The sequence below is a fragment of the Ambystoma mexicanum genome, chromosome 7q, assembly GCF_040938575.1.
Source record: "Ambystoma mexicanum isolate Mex_15411 chromosome 7q, UKY_AmexF1_1, whole genome shotgun sequence".
Classification (NCBI taxonomy): Eukaryota; Metazoa; Chordata; class Amphibia; order Caudata; family Ambystomatidae; genus Ambystoma; species Ambystoma mexicanum.
Genome location: NC_090941.1, coordinates 1,133,148,466 through 1,133,170,382, shown reverse-complemented (window position 1 = coordinate 1,133,170,382; position 21,917 = coordinate 1,133,148,466).

Below are 21,917 nucleotides of genomic sequence, written 5' to 3'. Positions count from 1 at the left end.
CTGTGCAGGCCTTCAAGACCGCTCTAAATACACCTCGCCACTCCAGGCAAGGGCCACCTGAGACCTAGAGTAGAGATGTCCCCAACAATAAAAACATAGCCACTGTGCAGGCCTTCAAGACTGCTCTGAATACACCTCGCCACTCCAGGCAAGGGCCACCTGAAACCTAGAGTAGAGATGCCCCCAATAATAATTACATAGAACTGTGCAGGCCTTCAAGACTGCTCTGAATACACCTCACCACTCCAGGCAAGGGCCAACTGAGACCTAGAGTAGAGATGCCCCCAATAATAAGAACATAGCCACTGTGCAGGCCTTCAAGACCGCTCTAAATACACCTCGCCACTCCAGGCAAGGGCCACCTGAGACCTAGAGTAGAGATGTCCCCAACAATAAAAACATAGCCACTGTGCAGGCCTTCAAGACTGCTCTGAATACACCTCGCCACTCCAGGCAAGGGCCACCTGAAACCTAGAGTAGAGATGCCCCCAATAATAATTACATAGAACTGTGCAGGCCTTCAAGACTGCTCTGAATACACCTCACCACTCCAGGCAAGGGCCACCGAGACCTAGAGTAGAGATGCCCCCAATAATAAGAACAAAGCCACTGTGCAGGCCTTCAGGACCACTCTGAATACACCTCACCACTCCAGGCAAGGGCCACCTGAGACCTAGAGTAGAGATGCCCCCAGTAATAAGAACATAGCCGCTGTGCAGGCCTTCAAGACCACTCTGAATACAGCTCACCACTCTAGGCAAGGGCCACCTGAGATCTAGAGTAGAGATGCCCCCAATAATAAGAACATAGCCACTGTGCAGGCCTTCAAGACCACTCTGAATACACCTCACCACTCCAGGCAAGGGCCACACGAGACCTAGAGTAGAGATGCCCCCCATAATAAGAACATAGCCACTGTGCAGGCCTTCAAGACCACTCTGAATACACCTCACCACTCCAGGCAAGGGCCACCTGAGACCTAGAATAGAGATGCCCCAATAATAAGAACATAGCCACTGTGCAGGCATTCAAGACCACTCTGAATACACCTCGCCACTCCAGGCAAGGGCCACCCGAGACCTAGAGTAGAGATGCCCCCAATAATAAGAACATAGCCACTGTCCAGGCCTGAAAGACCACTCTGAATACACCTCACCACTCCAGGCACAGGGCACCCGAGACCTAGAGTAGAGATGGCCCCAATAATAAGAGCATAGCCACTGTGCAGGCCTAAAAGACCGCTCTGAATACACCTCACCACTCGAGGCAAGAGCGACCTGAGACCTAGAGTAGAGATGCCCCCAATAATAAGAACATAGCCACTGTGCAGGCCTTCAAGACCACTCTGAATACACCTCACCACTCCAGGCAAGAGCCACCTGAGACCTAGAGTAGAGATTCCCCCCTATAATAAGAACATAGCCACTGTGCAGTCCTTCAAGACCGCTCTGAATACACCTCACCACTCCAGGCAAGGGCCACCTGAGACCTAGAGTAGAGATTCCCCCCAATAATAAGAACATAGCCACTGTGCAAGCCTTCAAGACCACTCTGAACACACCTCACCAATCCAGGCAAGGGCCATCTGAGACCTAGAGTAGAGATGCCTCCCAATAATAAGAACATAGCCACTGTGCAGGCCTTCTAGACCGCTCTGAATACACCTCGCCACTCCAGGCAAGGGCCACCCGAGACCTAGAGTAGAGATGCCCCCAATAATAAGAACATAGCCACTGTGCAGGCCTTCAAGACCACTCTGAATACACCTCACCACTCCAGGCAAGGGCCACCTGAGACCTAGAGTAGAGATTCCCCCCAATAATAAGAACATAGCCACTGTGCAGGCCTTCAAGACCGCTCTGAATACACCTCACCACTCCAGGCAAGGGCCACCTGAGACCTAGAGTAGAGATGCCTCCCAATAATAAGAACATAGCCACTGTGCAGGCCTTCTAGACCGCTCTGAATACACCTCGCCACTCCAGGCAAGGGCCAACGGAGACCTAGAGTAGAGATGCCCCCAATAATAAGAACATAGCCACTGTGCAGGCCTTCAAGACCGCTCTGAATACACCTCACCACTCCAGGCAAGGGCCACCCGAGACCTAGAGTAGAGATGCCCCCAATAATAAGAACATAGCCACTGTGCAGGCCTTCAAGACCACTCTGAATACACCTCGCCACTCCAGGCAAGGGCCACCTGAGACCTAGAGTAGAGATGCCCCCAATAATAAGAACATAGCCACTGTGCAGGCCTTCAAGACCGCTCTGAATACACCTCACCACTCCAGGCAAGGGCCACCCGAGACCTAGAGTAGAGATGCCCCCAATAATAACATAGCCACTGTGCAGGCCTTCAAGACCGCTCTGAATACACCTCGCCACTACAGGCAAGGGCCACCCGAGACCTAGAGTAGAGATGCCCCCAATAATAAGAACATAGCCACTGTGCAGGCCTTCAAGACCACTCTGAATACACCTTGCCACTCCAGGCAAGGGCCACCTGAGACCTAGAGTAGAGATGCCCCCAATAATAAGAACATAGCCACTGTGCAGGCCTTCAAGACCGCTCTAAATACACCTCGCCACTCCAGGCAAGGGCCACCTGAGACCTAGAGTAGAGATGTCCCCAACAATAAAAACATAGCCACTGTGCAGGCCTTCAAGACTGCTCTGAATACACCTCGCCACTCCAGGCAAGGGCCACCTGAAACCTAGAGTAGAGATGCCCCCAATAATAATTACATAGAACTGTGCAGGCCTTCAAGACTGCTCTGAATACACCTCACCACTCCAGGCAAGGGCCAACTGAGACCTAGAGTAGAGATGCCCCCAATAATAAGAACATAGCCACTGTGCAGGCCGTCAAGACTGCTCTGAATACACCTCGCCACTCCAGGCAAGGGCCACCGAGACCTAGAGTAGAGATGTCCCCAAATAATAAGTACATAGCCACTGTGCAGGCCTTCAAGACCACCCTGAATACACCTCACCACTCCAGGCAAGGGCCAACTGAGACCTAGAGTAGAGATGCCCCCAGTAATAAGAACATAGCCACTGTGCAGGCCTTCAAGACCACTCTGAATACACCTGACCACTCCAGGCAAGGGCCACCTGAGACCTAGAGTAGAGATGCCCCCAATAATAAGAACATAGCCACTGTGCAAACCTTCAAGACCGCTCTGAATACACCTCGCCACTCCAGGCAAGGGCCACCCGAGACCTAGAGTAGAGATGCCCCCAATAATAAGAACATAGCCACTGTGCAGGCCTTCAAGACCGCTCTGAATACACCTCGCCACTCCAGGCAAGGGCCACCTGAGACCTAAAGTACAGATGCCCCCAATAATAAGAACATAGCAACTGTGCAGGCCTTCAAGACCGCTCTGAATACACCTCACCACTCCAGGCAAGGGCCACCTGAGACCTAGAGTAGAGATGTCCCCAATAATAAAAACATAGCCACTGTGCAGGCCTTCAAGACTGCTCTGACTACACCTCGCCACTCCAGGCAAGGGCCACCTGAGACCTAGAGTAGAGATGCCCCCAATAATAAGAACATAGAACTGTGCAGGCCTTCAAGACTGCTCTGAATACACCTCACCACTCCAGGCAAGGGCCAACTGAGACCTGGAGTAGAGATGCCCCCAATAATAAGAACATAGCCACTGTGCAGGCCTGAAAGACCGCTCTGAATACACCTCACCACTCCAGGCACAGGGCACCCGAGACCTAGAGTAGAGATGGCCCCAATAATAAGAGCATAGCCACTGTGCAGGCCTGAAAGACCGCTCTGAATACACCTCACCACTCGAGGCAAGAGCCACCTGAGACCTACAGTAGAGATGCCCCCAATAATAAGAACATAGCCACTGTGCAGGCCTTCAAGACCACTCTGAATACACCTCACCACTCCAGGCATGGGCCACCTGAGACCTAGAGTAGAGATGCCCCCAATAATAAGAACATAGCCACTGTGTAGGCCTTCAAGACCACTCTGAACACACCTCGCCACTCCAGGCAAGAGCCACCTGAGACCTAGAGTAGAGATTCCCCCCAATAATAAGAACATAGCCACTGTGCAGGCCTTCAAGACCACTCTGAACACACCTCACCAATCCAGGCAAGGGCCACCTGAGACCTAGAGTAGAGATGCCTCCCAATAATAAGAACATAGCCACTGTGCAGGCCTTCAAGACCGCTCTGAATACACCTCGCCACTCCAGGCAAGGGCCACCCGAGACCTAGAGTAAAGATGCCCCCAATAATAAGAACATAGCCACTGTGCAGGCCTTCAAGACCACTCTGAATACATCTCACCACTCCAGGCAAGGGCCACCGGAGACCTAGAGTAGAGATGCCCCCAATAATAAGAACATAGCCACTGTGCAGGCCTTCAAGACCGCTCTGAATACACCTCACCACTCCAGGCAAGGGCCACCCGAGACCTAGAGTAGAGATGCCCCCAATAATAAGAACATAGCCACTGTGCAGGCCTGCAAGACCACTCTGAATACACCTCGCCACTCCATGCAGGGGCCACCTGAGACCTAGAGTAGAGATGCCCCCAATAATAAGAACATAGCCACTGTGCAGGCCTTCAAGACCGCTCTGAATACACCTCACCACTCCAGGCAAGGGCCACCCGAGACCTAGAGTAGAGATGCCCCCAATAATAACATAGCCACTGTGCAGGCCTTCAAGACCGCTCTGAATACACCTCGCCACTACAGGCAAGGGCCACCCGAGACCTAGAGTAGAGATGCCCCCAATAATAAGAACATAGCCACTGTGCAGGCCTTCAAGACCACTCTGAATACACCTTGCCACTCCAGGCAAGGGCCACCTGAGACCTAGAGTAGAGATGCCCCCAATAATAAGAACATAGCCACTGTGCAGGCCTTCAAGACCGCTCTAAATACACCTCGCCACTCCAGGCAAGGGCCACCTGAGACCTAGAGTAGAGATTCCCCCCAATAATAAGAACATAGCCACTGTGCAGGCCTTCAAGACCGCTCTGAATACACCTGACCACTCCAGGCAAGGGCCACCTGAGACCTAGAGTAGAGATGCCCCCAATAATAAGAACATAGCCACTGTGCAGGCCTTCAAGACCGCTCTGAATACACCTCGCCACTCCAGGCAAGGGCCACCTGAGACCTAAAGTACAGATGCCCCCAATAATAAGAACATAGCAACTGTGCAGGCCTTCAAGACCGCTCTGAATACACCTCACCACTCCAGGCAAGGGCCACCTGAGACCTAGAGTAGAGATGTCCCCAATAATAAAAACATAGCCACTGTGCAGGCCTTCAAGACTGCTCTGACTACACCTCGCCACTCCAGGCAAGGGCCACCTGAGACCTAGAGTAGAGATGCCCCCAATAATAAGAACATAGAACTGTGCAGGCCTTCAAGACTGCTCTGAATACACCTCACCACTCCAGGCAAGGGCCAACTGAGACCTGGAGTAGAGATGCCCCCAATAATAAGAACATAGCCACTGTGCAGGCCTGAAAGACCGCTCTGAATACACCTCACCACTCCAGGCACAGGGCACCCGAGACCTAGAGTAGAGATGGCCCCAATAATAAGAGCATAGCCACTGTGCAGGCCTGAAAGACCGCTCTGAATACACCTCACCACTCGAGGCAAGAGCCACCTGAGACCTACAGTAGAGATGCCCCCAATAATAAGAACATAGCCACTGTGCAGGCCTTCAAGACCACTCTGAATACACCTCACCACTCCAGGCATGGGCCACCTGAGACCTAGAGTAGAGATGCCCCCAATAATAAGAACATAGCCACTGTGTAGGCCTTCAAGACCACTCTGAACACACCTCGCCACTCCAGGCAAGAGCCACCTGAGACCTAGAGTAGAGATTCCCCCCAATAATAAGAACATAGCCACTGTGCAGGCCTTCAAGACCACTCTGAACACACCTCACCAATCCAGGCAAGGGCCACCTGAGACCTAGAGTAGAGATGCCTCCCAATAATAAGAACATAGCCACTGTGCAGGCCTTCAAGACCGCTCTGAATACACCTCGCCACTCCAGGCAAGGGCCACCCGAGACCTAGAGTAAAGATGCCCCCAATAATAAGAACATAGCCACTGTGCAGGCCTTCAAGACCACTCTGAATACATCTCACCACTCCAGGCAAGGGCCACCAGAGACCTAGAGTAGAGATGCCCCCAATAATAAGAACATAGCCACTGTGCAGGCCTTCAAGACCGCTCTGAATACACCTCACCACTCCAGGCAAGGGCCACCCGAGACCTAGAGTAGAGATGCCCCCAATAATAAGAACATAGCCACTGTGCAGGCCTGCAAGACCACTCTGAATACACCTCGCCACTCCATGCAGGGGCCACCTGAGACCTAGAGTAGAGATGCCCCCAATAATAAGAACATAGCCACTGTGCAGGCCTTCAAGACCGCTCTGAATACACCTCACCACTCCAGGCAAGGGCCACCCGAGACCTAGAGTAGAGATGCCCCCAATAATAACATAGCCACTGTGCAGGCCTTCAAGACCGCTCTGAATACACCTCGCCACTACAGGCAAGGGCCACCCGAGACCTAGAGTAGAGATGCCCCCAATAATAAGAACATAGCCACTGTGCAGGCCTTCAAGACCACTCTGAATACACCTTGCCACTCCAGGCAAGGGCCACCTGAGACCTAGAGTAGAGATGCCCCCAATAATAAGAACATAGCCACTGTGCAGGCCTTCAAGACCGCTCTAAATACACCTCGCCACTCCAGGCAAGGGCCACCTGAGACCTAGAGTAGAGATTCCCCCCAATAATAAGAACATAGCCACTGTGCAGGCCTTCAAGACCGCTCTGAATACACCTGACCACTCCAGGCAAGGGCCACCTGAGACCTAGAGTAGAGATGCCTCCCAATAATAAGAACATAGCCACTGTGCAGGCCTTCTAGACCGCTGTGAATACACCTGGCCACTCCAGGCAAGGGCCACCCGAGACCTAGAGTAGAGATGCCCCCAATAATAAGAACATAGCCACTGTGCAGGCCTTCAAGACCACTCTGAATACACCTCACCACTCCAGGCAAGGGCCACCGGAGACCTAGAGTAGAGATGCCACCAATAATAAGAACATAGCCACTGTGCAGGCCTTCAAGACCGCTCTGAATACACCTCACCACTCCAGGTAAGGGCCACCCGAGACCTAGAGTAGAGATGCCCCCAATAATAAGAACATAGCCACTGTGCAGGCCTTCAAGACCACTCTGAATACACCTCGCCACTCCAGGCAAGGGCCACCTGAGACCTAGAGTAGAGATGCCACCAATAATAAGAACATAGCCACTGTGCAGGCCTTCAAGACCACTCTGAATACACCTCGACACTCCAGGCAAGGGCCAACCGAGACCTAGAGTAGAGATGCCCCCAATAATAAGAACATAGCCACTGTGCAGGCCTGAAAGACCGCTCTGAATACACCTCACCACTCCAGGCACAGGGCACCGGAGACCTAGAGTAGAGATGCCCCCAATAATAAGAGCATAGCCACTGTGCAGGCCTGAAAGACCGCTCTGAATACACCTCACCACTCGAGGCAAGAGCCACCTGAGACCTAGAATAGAGATGCCCCCAATAATAAGAACATAGCCACTGTGCAGGCCTTCAAGACCACTCTGAATACACCTCGCCACTCCAGGCAAGGGCCACCTGAGACCTAGAGTAGAGATGTCCCCAATAATAAGAACATAGCCACTGTGCAGGCCGTCAAGACTGCTCTGAATACACCTCGCCACTCCAGGCAAGGGCCACTGAGACCTAGAGTAGAGATGCCCCCAATAATAAGAACATAGCCACTGTGCAGGCCTTCAAGACCACTCTGAATACAGCTCGCCACTCCAGGCAAGGGCCACCTGAGACCTAGAGTAGAGATGCCCCCAGTAATAGGAACATAGCCAGTGTGCAGGCCTTCAAGCCCACTCTGAATACACCTCACCACTCCAGGCAAGGGCCACCCGAGACCTAGAGTAGAGATGCCCCCAATAATAACATAGCCACTGTGCAGGCCTTCAAGACCGCTCTGAATACACCTCGCCACTCCAGTCAAGGACCACCCCAGACCTAGAGTAGAGATGCCCCCAATAATAAGAACATAGCCACTGTGCAGGCCTTCAAGACCACTCTGAATACACCTTGCCGCTCCAGGCAAGGGCCACCTGAGACCTAGAGTAGAGATGCCCCCAATAATAAGAACATAGCCACTATGCAGGCCTTCAAGACCACTCTGAATACACCTCGCCACTCCAGGCAAGGGCCCACCTGAGACCTAGAGTAGAGATGCCCCCAAATAATAAGTACATAGCCACTGTGCAGGCCTTCAAGACCACTCTGAATACACCTCACCACTCCAGGCAAGGGCCACCTGAGACCTAGTGTAGAGATGCCCCCAGTAATAAGAACATATCCACTGTGCAGGCCTTCAAGACCACTCTGAATACACCTCACCACTCCAGGCAAGGGCCACCTGAGACCTAGAGTAGAGATTCCCCCCTATAATAAGAACATAGCCACTGTGCAGGCCTTCAAGACCGCTCTGAATACACCTCGCCACTCCAGGCAAGGGGCACCTGAGACCCAGAATAGAGATGCCCCCAATAATAAGAACATAGCCACTGTGCAGGCCTGAAAGACCGCTCTGAATACACCTCACCACTCCAGGCACAGGGCACCCGAGACCTAGAGTAGAGATGGCCCCAATAATAAGAGCATAGCCACTGTGCAGGCCTGAAACACCGCTCTGAATACACCTCACCACTCGAGGCAAGAGCCACCTGAGACCAAGAGTAGAGATGCCCCCAATAATAAGAACATAGCCACTGTGCAGGCCTTCAAGACCACTCTGAATACACCTCACCACTCCAGGCAAGAGCCACCTGAGACCTAGAGTAGAGATACTGCCCAATAATAAGAACATAGCCACTGTGCAGGCCTTCAAGACCACTCTGAATACACCTCACCACTCCAGGCAAGGGCCACCGGAGACCTAGAGTAGAGATGCCCCCAATAATAAGAACATAGCCACTGTGCAGGCCTTCAAGACCGCTCTGAATACACCTCACCACTCCAGGCAAGGGCCACCCGAGACCTAGAGTAGAGATGCCCCCAATAATAAGAACATAGCCACTGTGCAGGCCTTCAAGACCACTCTGAATACACCTCGCCACTCCAGGCAGGGGCCACCTGAGACCTAGAGTAGAGATGCCCCCAATAATAAGAACATAGCCACTGTGCAGGCCTTCAAGACCGCTCTGAATACACCTCACCACTCCAGGCAAGGGCCACCCGAGACCTAGAGTAGAGATGCCCCCAATAATAACATAGCCACTGTGCAGGCCTTCAAGACCGCTCTGAATACACCTCGCCACTACAGGCAAGGGCCACCCGAGACCTAGAGTAGAGATGCCCCCAATAATAAGAACATAGCCACTGTGCAGGCCTTCAAGACCACTCTGAATACACCTTGCCACTCCAGGCAAGGGCCACCTGAGACCTAGAGTAGAGATGCCCCCAATAATAAGAACATAGCCACTGTGCAGGCCTTCAAGACCGCTCTAAATACACCTCGCCACTCCAGGCAAGGGCCACCTGAGACCTAGAGTAGAGATGTCCCCAACAATAAAAACATAGCCACTGTGCAGGCCTTCAAGACTGCTCTGAATACACCTCGCCACTCCAGGCAAGGGCCACCTGAAACCTAGAGTAGAGATGCCCCCAATAATAATTACATAGAACTGTGCAGGCCTTCAAGACTGCTCTGAATACACCTCACCACTCCAGGCAAGGGCCAACTGAGACCTAGAGTAGAGATGCCCCCAATAATAAGAACATAGCCACTGTGCAGGCCGTCAAGACTGCTCTGAATACACCTCGCCACTCCAGGCAAGGGCCACCAAGACCTAGAGTAGAGATGCCCCCAATAATAAGAACAAAGCCACTGTGCAGGCCTTCAAGACCACTCTGAATACACCTCACCACTCCAGGCAAGGGCCACCTGAGACCTAGAGTAGAGATGCCCCCAGTAATAAGAACATAGCCGCTGTGCAGGCCTTCAAGACCACTCTGAATACAGCTCACCACTCCAGGCAAGGGCCACCTGAGATCTAGAGTAGAGATGCCCCCAATAATAAGAACATAGCCACTGTGCAGGCCTTCAAGACCACTCTGAATACACCTCACCACTCCAGGCAAGGGCCACACGAGACCTAGAGTAGAGATGCCCCCCATAATAAGAACATAGCCACTGTGCAGGCCTTCAAGGCCACTCTGAATACACCTCACCACTCCAGGCAAGGGCCACCTGAGACCTAGAATAGAGATGCCCCAATAATAAGAACATAGCCACTGTGCAGGCATTCAAGACCACTCTGAATACACCTCGCCACTCCAGGCAAGGGCCACCCGAGACCTAGAGTAGAGATGCCCCCAATAATAAGAACATAGCCACTGTCCAGGCCTGAAAGACCACTCTGAATACACCTCACCACTCCAGGCACAGGGCACCCGAGACCTAGAGTAGAGATGGCCCCAATAATAAGAGCATAGCCACTGTGCAGGCCTAAAAGACCGCTCTGAATACACCTCACCACTCGAGGCAAGAGCGACCTGAGACCTAGAGTAGAGATGCCCCCAATAATAAGAACATAGCCACTGTGCAGGCCTTCAAGACCACTCTGAATACACCTCACCACTCCAGGCAAGAGCCACCTGAGACCTAGAGTAGAGATTCCCCCCTATAATAAGAACATAGCCACTGTGCAGTCCTTCAAGACCGCTCTGAATACACCTCACCACTCCAGGCAAGGGCCACCTGAGACCTAGAGTAGAGATTCCCCCCAATAATAAGAACATAGCCACTGTGCAAGCCTTCAAGACCACTCTGAACACACCTCACCAATCCAGGCAAGGGCCATCTGAGACCTAGAGTAGAGATGCCTCCCAATAATAAGAACATAGCCACTGTGCAGGCCTTCTAGACCGCTCTGAATACACCTCGCCACTCCAGGCAAGGGGCACCCGAGACCTAGAGTAGAGATGCCCCCAATAATAAGAACATAGCCACTGTGCAGGCCTTCAAGACCACTCTGAATACACCTCACCACTCCAGGCAAGGGCCACCTGAGACCTAGAGTAGAGATTCCCCCCAATAATAAGAACATAGCCACTGTGCAGGCCTTCAAGACCGCTCTGAATACACCTCACCACTCCAGGCAAGGGCCACCTGAGACCTAGAGTAGAGATGCCTCCCAATAATAAGAACATAGCCACTGTGCAGGCCTTCTAGACCGCTCTGAATACACCTCGCCACTCCAGGCAAGGGCCAACGGAGACCTAGAGTAGAGATGCCCCCAATAATAAGAACATAGCCACTGTGCAGGCCTTCAAGACCGCTCTGAATACACCTCACCACTCCAGGCAAGGGCCACCCGAGACCTAGAGTAGAGATGCCCCCAATAATAAGAACATAGCCACTGTGCAGGCCTTCAAGACCACTCTGAATACACCTCGCCACTCCAGGCAAGGGCCACCTGAGACCTAGAGTAGAGATGCCCCCAATAATAAGAACATAGCCACTGTGCAGGCCTTCAAGACCGCTCTGAATACACCTCACCACTCCAGGCAAGGGCCACCCGAGACCTAGAGTAGAGATGCCCCCAATAATAACATAGCCACTGTGCAGGCCTTCAAGACCGCTCTGAATACACCTCGCCACTACAGGCAAGGGCCACCCGAGACCTAGAGTAGAGATGCCCCCAATAATAAGAACATAGCCACTGTGCAGGCCTTCAAGACCACTCTGAATACACCTTGCCACTCCAGGCAAGGGCCACCTGAGACCTAGAGTAGAGATGCCCCCAATAATAAGAACATAGCCACTGTGCAGGCCTTCAAGACCGCTCTAAATACACCTCGCCACTCCAGGCAAGGGCCACCTGAGACCTAGAGTAGAGATGTCCCCAACAATAAAAACATAGCCACTGTGCAGGCCTTCAAGACTGCTCTGAATACACCTCGCCACTCCAGGCAAGGGCCACCTGAAACCTAGAGTAGAGATGCCCCCAATAATAATTACATAGAACTGTGCAGGCCTTCAAGACTGCTCTGAATACACCTCACCACTCCAGGCAAGGGCCAACTGAGACCTAGAGTAGAGATGCCCCCAATAATAAGAACATAGCCACTGTGCAGGCCGTCAAGACTGCTCTGAATACACCTCGCCACTCCAGGCAAGGGCCACCGAGACCTAGAGTAGAGATGTCCCCAAATAATAAGTACATAGCCACTGTGCAGGCCTTCAAGACCACCCTGAATACACCTCACCACTCCAGGCAAGGGCCAACTGAGACCTAGAGTAGAGATGCCCCCAATAATAAGAACATAGCCACTGTGCAGGCCTTCAAGACCACTCTGAATACACCTGACCACTCCAGGCAAGGGCCACCTGAGACCTAGAGTAGAGATGCCCCCAATAATAAGAACATAGCCACTGTGCAGGCCTTCAAGACCGCTCTAAATACACCTCGCCACTCCAGGCAAGGGCCACCTGAGACCTAGAGTAGAGATGTCCCCAACAATAAAAACATAGCCACTGTGCAGGCCTTCAAGACTGCTCTGAATACACCTCGCCACTCCAGGCAAGGGCCACCTGAAACCTAGAGTAGAGATGCCCCCAATAATAATTACATAGAACTGTGCAGGCCTTCAAGACTGCTCTGAATACACCTCACCACTCCAGGCAAGGGCCAACTGAGACCTAGAGTAGAGATGCCCCCAATAATAAGAACATAGCCACTGTGCAGGCCGTCAAGACTGCTCTGAATACACCTCGCCACTCCAGGCAAGGGCCACCGAGACCTAGAGTAGAGATGTCCCCAAATAATAAGTACATAGCCACTGTGCAGGCCTTCAAGACCACCCTGAATACACCTCACCACTCCAGGCAAGGGCCAACTGAGACCTAGAGTAGAGATGCCCCCAGTAATAAGAACATAGCCACTGTGCAGGCCTTCAAGACCACTCTGAATACACCTGACCACTCCAGGCAAGGGCCACCTGAGACCTAGAGTAGAGATGCCCCCAATAATAAGAACATAGCCACTGTGCAGGCCTTCAAGACCGCTCTAAATACACCTCGCCACTCCAGGCAAGGGCCACCTGAGACCTAGAGTAGAGATGTCCCCAACAATAAAAACATAGCCACTGTGCAGGCCTTCAAGACTGCTCTGAATACACCTCGCCACTCCAGGCAAGGGCCACCTGAAACCTAGAGTAGAGATGCCCCCAATAATAATTACATAGAACTGTGCAGGCCTTCAAGACTGCTCTGAATACACCTCACCACTCCAGGCAAGGGCCAACTGAGACCTAGAGTAGAGATGCCCCCAATAATAAGAACATAGCCACTGTGCAGGCCGTCAAGACTGCTCTGAATACACCTCGCCACTCCAGGCAAGGGCCACCGAGACCTAGAGTAGAGATGTCCCCAAATAATAAGTACATAGCCACTGTGCAGGCCTTCAAGACCACCCTGAATACACCTCACCACTCCAGGCAAGGGCCAACTGAGACCTAGAGTAGAGATGCCCCCAGTAATAAGAACATAGCCACTGTGCAGGCCTTCAAGACCACTCTGAATACACCTGACCACTCCAGGCAAGGGCCACCTGAGACCTAGAGTAGAGATGCCCCCAATAATAAGAACATAGCCACTGTGCAAACCTTCAAGACCGCTCTGAATACACCTCGCCACTCCAGGCAAGGGCCACCCGAGACCTAGAGTAGAGATGCCCCCAATAATAAGAACATAGCCACTGTGCAGGCCTTCAAGACCGCTCTGAATACACCTCGCCACTCCAGGCAAGGGCCACCTGAGACCTAAAGTACAGATGCCCCCAATAATAAGAACATAGCCACTGTGCAGGCCTTCAAGACCGCTCTGAATACACCTCACCACTCCAGGCAAGGGCCACCTGAGACCTAGAGTAGAGATGTCCCCAATAATAAAAACATAGCCACTGTGCAGGCCTTCAAGACTGCTCTGACTACACCTCGCCACTCCAGGCAAGGGCCACCTGAGACCTAGAGTAGAGATGCCCCCAATAATAAGAACATAGAACTGTGCAGGCCTTCAAGACTGCTCTGAATACACCTCACCACTCCAGGCAAGGGCCAACTGAGACCTGGAGTAGAGATGCCCCCAATAATAAGAACATAGCCACTGTGCAGGCCTGAAAGACCGCTCTGAATACACCTCACCACTCCAGGCACAGGGCACCCGAGACCTAGAGTAGAGATGGCCCCAATAATAAGAGCATAGCCACTGTGCAGGCCTGAAAGACCGCTCTGAATACACCTCACCACTCGAGGCAAGAGCCACCTGAGACCTACAGTAGAGATGCCCCCAATAATAAGAACATAGCCACTGTGCAGGCCTTCAAGACCACTCTGAATACACCTCACCACTCCAGGCATGGGCCACCTGAGACCTAGAGTAGAGATGCCCCCAATAATAAGAACATAGCCACTGTGCAGGCCTTCAAGACCACTCTGAACACACCTCGCCACTCCAGGCAAGAGCCACCTGAGACCTAGAGTAGAGATTCCCCCCAATAATAAGAACATAGCCACTGTGCAGGCCTTCAAGACCACTCTGAACACACCTCACCAATCCAGGCAAGGGCCACCTGAGACCTAGAGTAGAGATGCCTCCCAATAATAAGAACATAGCCACTGTGCAGGCCTTCAAGACCGCTCTGAATACACCTCGCCACTCCAGGCAAGGGCCACCCGAGACCTAGAGTAAAGATGCCCCCAATAATAAGAACATAGCCACTGTGCAGGCCTTCAAGACCACTCTGAATACATCTCACCACTCCAGGCAAGGGCCACCGGAGACCTAGAGTAGAGATGCCCCCAATAATAAGAACATAGCCACTGTGCAGGCCTTCAAGACCGCTCTGAATACACCTCACCACTCCAGGCAAGGGCCACCCGAGACCTAGAGTAGAGATGCCCCCAATAATAAGAACATAGCCACTGTGCAGGCCTGCAAGACCACTCTGAATACACCTCGCCACTCCATGCAGGGGCCACCTGAGACCTAGAGTAGAGATGCCCCCAATAATAAGAACATAGCCACTGTGCAGGCCTTCAAGACCGCTCTGAATACACCTCACCACTCCAGGCAAGGGCCACCCGAGACCTAGAGTAGAGATGCCCCCAATAATAACATAGCCACTGTGCAGGCCTTCAAGACCGCTCTGAATACACCTCGCCACTACAGGCAAGGGCCACCCGAGACCTAGAGTAGAGATGCCCCCAATAATAAGAACATAGCCACTGTGCAGGCCTTCAAGACCACTCTGAATACACCTTGCCACTCCAGGCAAGGGCCACCTGAGACCTAGAGTAGAGATGCCCCCAATAATAAGAACATAGCCACTGTGCAGGCCTTCAAGACCGCTCTAAATACACCTCGCCACTCCAGGCAAGGGCCACCTGAGACCTAGAGTAGAGATTCCCCCCAATAATAAGAACATAGCCACTGTGCAGGCCTTCAAGACCGCTCTGAATACACCTGACCACTCCAGGCAAGGGCCACCTGAGACCTAGAGTAGAGATGCCTCCCAATAATAAGAACATAGCCACTGTGCAGGCCTTCTAGACCGCTGTGAATACACCTGGCCACTCCAGGCAAGGGCCACCCGAGACCTAGAGTAGAGATGCCCCCAATAATAAGAACATAGCCACTGTGCAGGCCTTCAAGACCACTCTGAATACACCTCACCACTCCAGGCAAGGGCCACCGGAGACCTAGAGTAGAGATGCCACCAATAATAAGAACATAGCCACTGTGCAGGCCTTCAAGACCGCTCTGAATACACCTCACCACTCCAGGTAAGGGCCACCCGAGACCTAGAGTAGAGATGCCCCCAATAATAAGAACATAGCCACTGTGCAGGCCTTCAAGACCACTCTGAATACACCTCGCCACTCCAGGCAAGGGCCACCTGAGACCTAGAGTAGAGATGCCACCAATAATAAGAACATAGCCACTGTGCAGGCCTTCAAGACCACTCTGAATACACCTCGACACTCCAGGCAAGGGCCAACCGAGACCTAGAGTAGAGATGCCCCCAATAATAAGAACATAGCCACTGTGCAGGCCTGAAAGACCGCTCTGAATACACCTCACCACTCCAGGCACAGGGCACCGGAGACCTAGAGTAGAGATGCCCCCAATAATAAGAGCATAGCCACTGTGCAGGCCTGAAAGACCGCTCTGAATACACCTCACCACTCGAGGCAAGAGCCACCTGAGACCTAGAATAGAGATGCCCCCAATAATAAGAACATAGCCACTGTGCAGGCCTTCAAGACCACTCTGAATACACCTCGCCACTCCAGGCAAGGGCCACCTGAGACCTAGAGTAGAGATGTCCCCAATAATAAGAACATAGCCACTGTGCAGGCCGTCAAGACTGCTCTGAATACACCTCGCCACTCCAGGCAAGGGCCACTGAGACCTAGAGTAGAGATGCCCCCAATAATAAGAACATAGCCACTGTGCAGGCCTTCAAGACCACTCTGAATACAGCTCGCCACTCCAGGCAAGGGCCACCTGAGACCTAGAGTAGAGATGCCCCCAGTAATAGGAACATAGCCAGTGTGCAGGCCTTCAAGCCCACTCTGAATACACCTCACCACTCCAGGCAAGGGCCACCCGAGACCTAGAGTAGAGATGCCCCCAATAATAACATAGCCACTGTGCAGGCCTTCAAGACCGCTCTGAATACACCTCGCCACTCCAGTCAAGGACCACCCCAGACCTAGAGTAGAGATGCCCCCAATAATAAGAACATAGCCACTGTGCAGGCCTCCAAGACCACTCTGAATACACCTTGCCGCTCCAGGCAAGGGCCACCTGAGACCTAGAGTAGAGATGCCCCCAATAATAAGAACATAGCCACTATGCAGGCCTTCAAGACCACTCTGAATACACCTCGCCACTCCAGGCAAGGGCCCACCTGAGACCTAGAGTAGAGATGCCCCCAAATAATAAGTACATAGCCACTGTGCAGGCCTTCAAGACCACTCTGAATACACCTCACCACTCCAGGCAAGGGCCACCTGAGACCTAGTGTAGAGATGCCCCCAGTAATAAGAACATATCCACTGTGCAGGCCTTCAAGACCACTCTGAATACACCTCACCACTCCAGGCAAGGGCCACCTGAGACCTAGAGTAGAGATTCCCCCCTATAATAAGAACATAGCCACTGTGCAGGCCTTCAAGACCGCTCTGAATACACCTCGCCACTCCAGGCAAGGGGCACCTGAGACCCAGAATAGAGATGCCCCCAATAATAAGAACATAGCCACTGTGCAGGCCTGAAAGACCGCTCTGAATACACCTCACCACTCCAGGCACAGGGCACCCGAGACCTAGAGTAGAGATGGCCCCAATAATAAGAGCATAGCCACTGTGCAGGCCTGAAACACCGCTCTGAATACACCTCACCACTCGAGGCAAGAGCCACCTGAGACCAAGAGTAGAGATGCCCCCAATAATAAGAACATAGCCACTGTGCAGGCCTTCAAGACCACTCTGAATACACCTCACCACTCCAGGCAAGAGCCACCTGAGACCTAGAGTAGAGATACTGCCCAATAATAAGAACATAGCCACTGTGCAGGCCTTCAAGACCACTCTGAATACACCTCACCACTCCAGGCAAGGGCCACCGGAGACCTAGAGTAGAGATGCCCCCAATAATAAGAACATAGCCACTGTGCAGGCCTTCAAGACCGCTCTGAATACACCTCACCACTCCAGGCAAGGGCCACCCGAGACCTAGAGTAGAGATGCCCCCAATAATAAGAACATAGCCACTGTGCAGGCCTTCAAGACCACTCTGAATACACCTCGCCACTCCAGGCAGGGGCCACCTGAGACCTAGAGTAGAGATGCCCCCAATAATAAGAACATAGCCACTGTGCAGGCCTTCAAGACCGCTCTGAATACACCTCACCACTCCAGGCAAGGGCCACCCGAGACCTAGAGTAGAGATGCCCCCAATAATAACATAGCCACTGTGCAGGCCTTCAAGACCGCTCTGAATACACCTCGCCACTACAGGCAAGGGCCACCCGAGACCTAGAGTAGAGATGCCCCCAATAATAAGAACATAGCCACTGTGCAGGCCTTCAAGACCACTCTGAATACACCTTGCCACTCCAGGCAAGGGCCACCTGAGACCTAGAGTAGAGATGCCCCCAATAATAAGAACATAGCCACTGTGCAGGCCTTCAAGACCGCTCTAAATACACCTCGCCACTCCAGGCAAGGGCCACCTGAGACCTAGAGTAGAGATGTCCCCAACAATAAAAACATAGCCACTGTGCAGGCCTTCAAGACTGCTCTGAATACACCTCGCCACTCCAGGCAAGGGCCACCTGAAACCTAGAGTAGAGATGCCCCCAATAATAATTACATAGAACTGTGCAGGCCTTCAAGACTGCTCTGAATACACCTCACCACTCCAGGCAAGGGCCAACTGAGACCTAGAGTAGAGATGCCCCCAATAATAAGAACATAGCCACTGTGCAGGCCGTCAAGACTGCTCTGAATACACCTCGCCACTCCAGGCAAGGGCCACCGAGACCTAGAGTAGAGATGCCCCCAATAATAAGAACAAAGCCACTGTGCAGGCCTTCAAGACCACTCTGAATACACCTCACCACTCCAGGCAAGGGCCACCTGAGACCTAGAGTAGAGATGCCCCCAGTAATAAGAACATAGCCGCTGTGCAGGCCTTCAAGACCACTCTGAATACAGCTCACCACTCCAGGCAAGGGCCACCTGAGATCTAGAGTAGAGATGCCCCCAATAATAAGAACATAGCCACTGTGCAGGCCTTCAAGACCACTCTGAATACACCTCACCACTCCAGGCAAGGGCCACACGAGACCTAGAGTAGAGATGCCCCCCATAATAAGAACATAGCCACTGTGCAGGCCTTCAAGACCACTCTGAATACACCTCACCACTCCAGGCAAGGGCCACCTGAGACCTAGAATAGAGATGCCCCAATAATAAGAACATAGCCACTGTGCAGGCATTCAAGACCACTCTGAATACACCTCGCCACTCCAGGCAAGGGCCACCCGAGACCTAGAGTAGAGATGCCCCCAATAATAAGAACATAGCCACTGTCCAGGCCTGAAAGACCACTCTGAATACACCTCACCACTCCAGGCACAGGGCACCCGAGACCTAGAGTAGAGATGGCCCCAATAATAAGAGCATAGCCACTGTGCAGGCCTAAAAGACCGCTCTGAATACACCTCACCACTCGAGGCAAGAGCGACCTGAGACCTAGAGTAGAGATGCCCCCAATAATAAGAACATAGCCACTGTGCAGGCCTTCAAGACCACTCTGAATACACCTCACCACTCCAGGCAAGAGCCACCTGAGACCTAGAGTAGAGATTCCCCCCTATAATAAGAACATAGCCACTGTGCAGTCCTTCAAGACCGCTCTGAATACACCTCACCACTCCAGGCAAGGGCCACCTGAGACCTAGAGTAGAGATTCCCCCCAATAATAAGAACATAGCCACTGTGCAAGCCTTCAAGACCACTCTGAACACACCTCACCAATCCAGGCAAGGGCCATCTGAGACCTAGAGTAGAGATGCCTCCCAATAATAAGAACATAGCCACTGTGCAGGCCTTCTAGACCGCTCTGAATACACCTCGCCACTCCAGGCAAGGGGCACCCGAGACCTAGAGTAGAGATGCCCCCAATAATAAGAACATAGCCACTGTGCAGGCCTTCAAGACCACTCTGAATACACCTCACCACTCCAGGCAAGGGCCACCTGAGACCTAGAGTAGAGATTCCCCCCAATAATAAGAACATAGCCACTGTGCAGGCCTTCAAGACCGCTCTGAATACACCTCACCACTCCAGGCAAGGGCCACCTGAGACCTAGAGTAGAGATGCCTCCCAATAATAAGAACATAGCCACTGTGCAGGCCTTCTAGACCGCTCTGAATACACCTCGCCACTCCAGGCAAGGGCCAACGGAGACCTAGAGTAGAGATGCCCCCAATAATAAGAACATAGCCACTGTGCAGGCCTTCAAGACCGCTCTGAATACACCTCACCACTCCAGGCAAGGGCCACCCGAGACCTAGAGTAGAGATGCCCCCAATAATAAGAACATAGCCACTGTGCAGGCCTTCAAGACCACTCTGAATACACCTCGCCACTCCAGGCAAGGGCCACCTGAGACCTAGAGTAGAGATGCCCCCAATAATAAGAACATAGCCACTGTGCAGGCCTTCAAGACCGCTCTGAATACACCTCACCACTCCAGGCAAGGGCCACCCGAGACCTAGAGTAGAGATGCCCCCAATAATAACATAGCCACTGTGCAGGCCTTCAAGACCGCTCTGAATACACCTCGCCACTACAGGCAAGGGCCACCCGAGACCTAGAGTAGAGATGCCCCCAATAATAAGAACATAGCCACTGTGCAGGCCTTCAAGACCACTCTGAATACACCTTGCCACTCCAGGCAAGGGCCACCTGAGACCTAGAGTAGAGATGCCCCCAATAATAAGAACATAGCCACTGTGCAGGCCTTCAAGACCGCTCTAAATACACCTCGCCACTCCAGGCAAGGGCCACCTGAGACCTAGAGTAGAGATGTCCCCAACAATAAAAACATAGCCACTGTGCAGGCCTTCAAGACTGCTCTGAATACACCTCGCCACTCCAGGCAAGGGCCACCTGAAACCTAGAGTAGAGATGCCCCCAATAATAATTACATAGAACTGTGCAGGCCTTCAAGACTGCTCTGAATACACCTCACCACTCCAGGCAAGGGCCAACTGAGACCTAGAGTAGAGATGCCCCCAATAATAAGAACATAGCCACTGTGCAGGCCGTCAAGACTGCTCTGAATACACCTCGCCACTCCAGGCAAGGGCCACCGAGACCTAGAGTAGAGATGTCCCCAAATAATAAGTACATAGCCACTGTGCAGGCCTTCAAGACCACCCTGAATACACCTCACCACTCCAGGCAAGGGCCAACTGAGACCTAGAGTAGAGATGCCCCCAGTAATAAGAACATAGCCACTGTGCAGGCCTTCAAGACCACTCTGAATACACCTGACCACTCCAGGCAAGGGCCACCTGAGACCTAGAGTAGAGATGCCCCCAATAATAAGAACATAGCCACTGTGCAAACCTTCAAGACCGCTCTGAATACACCTCGCCACTCCAGGCAAGGGCCACCCGAGACCTAGAGTAGAGATGCCCCCAATAATAAGAACATAGCCACTGTGCAGGCCTTCAAGACCGCTCTGAATACACCTCGCCACTCCAGGCAAGGGCCACCTGAGACCTAGAGTACAGATGCCCCCAATAATAAGAACATAGCCACTGTGCAGGCCTTCAAGACCGCTCTGAATACACCTCACCACTCCAGGCAAGGGCCACCTGAGACCTAGAGTAGAGATGTCCCCAATAATAAAAACATAGCCACTGTGCAGGCCTTCAAGACTGCTCTGAATACACCTCGCCACTCCAGGCAAGGGCCACCTGAGACCTAGAGTAGAGATGCCCCCAATAATAAGAACATAGAACTGTGCAGGCCTTCAAGACTGCTCTGAATACACCTCACCACTCCAGGCAAGGGCCAACTGAGACCTGGAGTAGAGATGCCCCCAATAATAAGAACATAGCCACTGTGCAGGCCTGAAAGACCGCTCTGAATACACCTCACCACTCCAGGCACAGGGCACCCGAGACCTAGAGTAGAGATGGCCCCAATAATAAGAGCATAGCCACTGT